The following is a 6,621-nucleotide window of genomic DNA, read 5'->3' on the forward strand; positions in this document are numbered from 1 at the left end:
AATTTGCGACCCTACTCACGAAATTCCCACCGAGGATACGGCCGCAAACGTACCGCACCTTGGGTAGGCCACGAGTTTGTGCAACACTACGCTGACGGCACAGCACCGAGGTCGTGCGCGCACGCACGGGAAAATTCCGCCGCGGTTTCTGCCGAAAACGTGAGGCACCACGACTCTCCGCAAGTTCGCGTCGACTGCGAAAGACCGAAGTCGTGAACGACGTGTCCGCTACTCGCCGCCGACACGCTGGACACCAAACGTACAACGACTCGACGGCGTCGTAGAGGCCCACGACGCGGTTTTCCTTAACGACGTCTCGGCGTGGCACCGACAGGTTAGAACGGCCGACCAACGTTCCCTGTCCGCCGTTCGGCTCAGTCGAAGGGCTCGGCGACTTCGGCAACGCTGCGAAGCCGCACGGTGACGCACGCCATGTCCCCATTTTTTTTTTTCTTTCTGCGTCTGCCGGGGTGCCCCTATAATAGCAGCGATAAGCACCCAGACCGCCGTGGGTCGCTCGCCCCGGCTGACGTGGTTTTTCGTACTCCTGCGGCGGTCGCCGTCAAGCACGTCCAAATACGCTACTTTCGTGGGCGCATTCACGCTCTTTCGCTTCGCCGGAGTGCCAGCACTCACTCTGCCAAAAACGGCGAACATCCGAGCGGCGGTTCCCACTTTTGCGTCGGCGTCGCAAACCCCGCCCCGGCAGACGAGGTTTGCCGTACTCGTGCGACGGTGGCCGGCGGGCACGTCGAAAGACGCCGATATCGTGCGCGAATTGGCGCACCTTGGCTTCACCGGAGTGCCGCCACTGACTCCTCCAAAAACGGCGAAGATCCGAGCGGCGCTTCCCACTTTCGCATCGGCGTCCCGAACTCCGCCCCGGCTGACGCGGTTTACCGTACTCGTGCGACGGTCGCCGGCGAGCACGTGGAAAGACGCCGATATCGTGCCCGAATCGGCTCCGTTCGGCTTCGCCGGAGTGCCAGCACTGGCTCGGCGAAAGACGACGAACATCCGAGCGACGGTTCTCACTATTGCGTACGCGTCGCAAACCCCGCCCCGGCAGACGCACTTTGCCGTACTCGTGCGACGGTCGCCGGCGAGCACGTAGAAAGACGCCGATATCGTGCCGGAATCGGCCCCGTTTGGCTTCGCCGGAGTGCCAGCACTCACTCGGCCACAAACGGCGAACATCCGAGCGGCGGTTCCCACTTAGCCGTCGGCGTCCCGAACTCCGCCCCGGCAGACGCGGTTGCCGAGCTCGTGCGACTAGCGACCGCGAAGCCGTCTCGCGACGCCGCTTTCGTGCGCGGCTCCCACTGCGACCTGGGTCACCCGAGGTCGACGAGCAAAAAAGAATGTCGAAAAAATTTTTTTTTTTTTTGCGTCTGCCGGGGTGCCCCTATAATAGCAGCGATAAGCACCCAGACCGCCATGGGTCGCTCGCCCCGGCTGACGTGGTTTTTCGTTTTCCTGCGGTGGTCGTCGTCAAGCACGTCCAAACACGCCACTTTCGTGGGCGCATTCGCGCTCTTTCGCTTCGCCGGAGTGCCAGCACTCACTCTGCCAAAAACGGCGAACATCCGAGCGGCGGTTCCCACTTTTGCGTCGGCGTCGCAAACCCCGCCCCGGCAGACGAGGTTTGCCGTACTCGTGCGACGGTGGCCGGCGGGCACGTCGAAAGACGCCGATATCGTGCGCGAATTGGCGCACCTTGGCTTCACCGGAGTGCCGCCACTGACTCCTCCAAAAACGGCGAAGATCCGAGCGGCGCTTCCCACTTTCGCATCGGCGTCCCGAACTCCGCCCCGGCTGACGCGGTTTACCGTACTCGTGCGACGGTCGCCGGCGAGCACGTGGAAAGACGCCGATATCGTGCCCGAATCGGCTCCGTTCGGCTTCGCCGGATTGCCAGCACTGGCTCGGCGAAAGACGACGAACATCCGAGCGACGGTTCTCACTATTGCGTACGCGTCGCAAACCCCGCCCCGGCAGACGCACTTTGCCGTACTCGTGCGACGGTCGCCGGCGAGCACGTAGAAAGACGCCGATATCGTGCCGGAATCGGCCCCGTTTGGCTTCGCCGGAGTGCCAGCACTCACTCGGCCACAAACGGCGAACATCCGAGCGGCGGTTCCCACTTAGCCGTCGGCGTCCCGAACTCCGCCCCGGCAGACGCGGTTGCCGAGCTCGTGCGACTAGCGACCGCGAAGCCGTCTCGCGACGCCGCTTTCGTGCGCGGCTCCCACTGCGACCTGGGTCACCCGAGGTCGACGAGCAAAAAAGAATGTCGAAAAAAATTTTTTTTTTTTTTTTGCGTCTGCCGGGGTGCCCCTATAATAGCAGCGATAAGCACCCAGACCGCCATGGGTCGCTCGCCCCGGCTGACGTGGTTTTTCGTTTTCCTGCGGTGGTCGTCGTCAAGCACGTCCAAACACGCCACTTTCGTGGGCGCATTCGCGCTCTTTCGCTTCGCCGGAGTGCCAGCACTCACTCTGCCAAAAACGGCGAACATCCTAGTGGCGGTTCCCACTTTTGCGTCGGCGTCGCCAACCCCGCCCCGGCATACGCGGTTTGCCGTACTCGTGCGGCGGTGGCCGGCGGGCACGTCGAAAGACACCGATATCGTGCGCGAGTCGATGCTTCTTGGTCTCGCAGGAGGGCCGCCACTCACTCCTGCAAAAACGGCGAAGATCCGAGCGGCGCTTCCCACTTTTTCGTCGGCGTCGCAAACCTCGCCCCGGCAGACGCGCTTTGCCGTACTCGTGCGACGGTCGCCGGCGAGCACGTCGAAATACGCCGATATCGTGCCCGAATCGGCCCCGTTTCGCTTCGCCGGAGTGCCAGCACTCGCTCGGCCAAAGACGACGAACATCCGAGCGACGGTTCCCACTATTGCGTACGCGTCGCGAACCCCGCCCCGGCAGACGCGGTTTGCCGTACTCGTGCGGCGGTGGCCGGCGGGCACGTCGAAAGACGCCGATATCGTGCACGAATTGGCGCTCCTTGGCTTCACCGGAGTGCCAGCACTCACTCGGCCAAAAACGGCGAACATCCGAGCAGCGGTACCCACTTAGCCGTCGGCATCCCGAACTCCGCGCCGGCTGACGCGGTTGCCGAGCTCGTGCGACTAGCGACCGCGAACGCGTCTCGCGACGCCGCTTTCGTGCGCGGCTCCCATTGCGACCTGGGTTACCCGAGCTCGACCAGCAAAAAAGAAGGTCGAAAATTTTTTTTTTTTTTTCTGCGTCTGCCGGGGTGCCCCTATAATAGCAGCGATAAGCACCCAGACCGCCGTGTGTCGCTCGCCCCGGCTGACGTGGTTTTTCGTACTCCTGCAGCGGTCGCCGTCACGCACGTCCAAATACGCCACTTTCGTGGGCGCATTCGCGCTCTTTCGCGTCGCCGGAGTGCCAGCACTCACTCTGCCAAAAACGGCCAACATCCGAGCGGCGGTTCCCACTTTTGCGTCGGCGTCGTAAACCCCGCCCCGGCAGACGCGGTTTGCCCTACTCGTGCGACGGTCGCCGGCGAGCGCGTCGAAAGACGCCGATATCGTGCGCTAATTGGCGCTCCCTGGCTTCTCCGGAGTGCCGCCACTCACTCCTCCAAAAACGGCGAAGATCCGAGCGGCGTTCTCCACTTTCGCATCGGCGTCCCGAACTCCGCCCGGGCTGACGCGGTTTACCGTACTCGTGCGACGGTCGCCGGCGGGCACGTCGAAAGACGCCGATATCGTGCCGTAATCGGCCCCGTTTGGCTTCGCCCGTGTGCCAGCACTCACTCGGCCAAAAACGGCGAACATCCGAGCAGCGTTTCCCACTTTCGCATCGGCGTCCCGAAGCCCGCCCCGGCAGACGCGGTTTGCCCTACTCGAGCGACGGTCGCCGGCGATCACGTCGAAAGGCGCCGAATTCGTGCACGAATCGATGCTTCTTGGTCTCGCAGGAGGGCCGCCACTCACTCCTGCAAAAACGGCGAAGATCCGAGTTGCGCTTCCCACTTTTTCGTCGGCGTCCCGAACTACGCCCCGGCTGACGCGGTTTACCGTACTCGTGCGACGGTCGCCGGCGGGCACTTCAAAATACGCCGATTTCGTGGGCGCATTCACGCTGTTTCGCTTCCCCGGAGTGCCAACACTCACTCTGCCGAAAGCGGCGATCATCCGAGCGGCGGTTCCCACTTTTGCGTCGGCTTCGCAAACGGCGCCCCGGCAGACGCGCTCGTGCGACGTACTCGTGCGACGGTCGCCGGCGAGCACGTCGAAAGACGCCGATATCGTGCTCGAATCGACCCCGTTTCGCTTCGCCGGAGTGCTGCCAGTCACGGCGCAGAAAACGGCGAACAAGTGTTTTTTTTTTTTTTCCTAGAATTTGTGTTATAGAAGGCACATTTGATATCGGACGATAATTTTCAACTTTATCACGCGCACCGATTTTCGTGTAGAGGTTTGCAAGTTTATGGGAATTTCTCCACTTGGAATAATGCGATTTAGTAGTACTACGAGAACTTCATGGATGTACTCAAGGGTACGGGGCAAGTCAGTTACGTCAACACCTGCAGATTTTTTACACTTCAAACTGAAAATTGTTGGTTGTGAGTCCTCGTGTGATATTAAAGGCCGATTCGCTAACACATAGAACAAAGAAAGAAAGGAAGAAAAAACGCCCGCGCTCGCTCAAGAAACCTGGGTTCGCAACAAGTGGCAACAACAAGCAACCGAGCGAGTGCGCCAAAACCCGTGGCGGCCGAACAAACGCGAAGTCCCAACCGCGTCAGCCGGGGCGGCACGGGACAGGAAAAATCACTTCAGCCGGGGCGGCGGGGCACCGAATAAACCTCGTCACCTCGTCGCAGGATAAAAGAGGAAACAAAAAGTCTAAACAGCGTCTGCTGGAGCGAATGCGTAATAAAACAACAACAACAACAAAAAAAAAAAACACCCGCGCTCAAGAAGTCTGCAATCACCACAAAAGGCGACTGTGACCGAGCAGCGTCAGCCGGGGCCGTGCGGAAACGGAAAAACCGCGACTACCGGGGCGTCGAGGCACCGAAAAATCCACTTCAGCCGCGGCGAAAAAAAAAAACAAAAAGAAAGACGGAGGGGGGGGGGAACCACGTCTGCCGGGGCGAAGGAAAAAAAAAAAACGCGTCTGCCGGGGCGAGCCCGGGTGCGGCACCACCGGGAAAACTGTGGCAAACAGACATGGCGATCGAGTGAGTGGGCCGCCAGCCAGGCTCAGCCAAAAAGTGCAAAGTCCGAACTGCGTCAGCCGGGGCGGCAAAAACCACGTCAGCCGGGGCGGCGCAAAAAACCGCGTCTGCCGGGGCGGCACGAAACCGCGTCAGCCGGGGCGGCGCGAAAACTGCGTCAGCCGGGGCGAAAGAAAAAAAAAAAAAACGCGTCTGCCGGGGCGAGCCCGGGTGCGGCACCACCGGGAAAACTGTGGCAAACAGACATGGCGATCGAGTGAGTGGGCCGCCAGCCAGGCACAGCCGAAAAGTGCAAAGTCCGAACCGTGTCAGCCGGGGCGGCAAAAAACCGCGTCAGCCGGGGCGGCGCAAAAAACCGCGTCTGCCGGGGCGGCACGAAACCGCGTCTGCCGGGGCGGCGCGAAAACTGCGTCAGCCGGGGCGAGCCCGGGTGCGGCACCACCGGGAAAACTGTGGCAAACAGACATGGCGATCGAGTGAGTGGGCCGCCAGCCAGGCTCAGCCAAAAAGTGCCAAGTCCGAACTGCGTCAGCCGGGGCGGCAAAAAACCGCGTCAGCCGGGGCGGCGCAAAAAACCGCGTCTGCCGGGGCGGCGCGAAAACCGCGTCTGCCGGGGCGGCGCGAAAACTGCGTCAGCCGGGGCGAAAGAAAAAAAAAAACGCGTCTGCCGGGGCGAGCCCGGGTGCGGCACCACCGGGAAAACTGTGGCAAACAGACATGGCGATCGAGTGAGTGGGCCGCCAGCAAGGCTCAGCCAAAAAGTGCTAAGTCCGAACTGCGTCAGCTGGGGCGGCAAAAAACCGCGTCTGCCGGGGCGGCACGAAACCGCGTCAGCCGGGGCGGCGCGAAAACCGCGTCTGCCGGGGCGGCACGAAACCGCGTCAGCCGGGGCGGCGCGAAAACTGCGTCAGCCGGGGCGAGCCCGGGTGCGGCACCACCGGGAAAACTGTGGCAAACAGACATGGCGATCGAGTGAGTGGGCCGCCAGCCAGGCACAGCCGAAAAGTGCTAAGTCCGAACTGCATCAGCCGGGGCGGCAAAAACCGCGTCAGCCGGGGCGGCGCGAAAACCGCGTCTGCCGGGGCGGCACGAAACCGCGTCAGCCGGGGCGGCGCGAAAACTGCGTCAGCCGGGGCGAGCCCGGGTGCGGCACCACCGGGAAAACTGTGGCTAACAGACATGGCGATCGAGTGAGTGGGCCACCAGCCAGGCTCAGCCAAAAAGTGCTAAGTCCGAACTGCGTCAGCCGGGGCGGCAAAAACCGCGTCAGCCGGGGCGGCGCAAAAAACCGCGTCTGCCGGGGCGGCACGAAACCGCGTCAGCCGGGGCGGCGCGAAAACTGCGTCAGCCGGGGCGAAAGAAAAAAAAAAACGCGTCTGCCGGGGCGAGCCCGGGTGCGGCACC

This window comes from Rhipicephalus microplus, unplaced genomic scaffold, assembly GCF_043290135.1.
Source record: "Rhipicephalus microplus isolate Deutch F79 unplaced genomic scaffold, USDA_Rmic scaffold_1178, whole genome shotgun sequence".
NCBI lineage: Eukaryota > Metazoa > Arthropoda > Arachnida > Ixodida > Ixodidae > Rhipicephalus > Rhipicephalus microplus.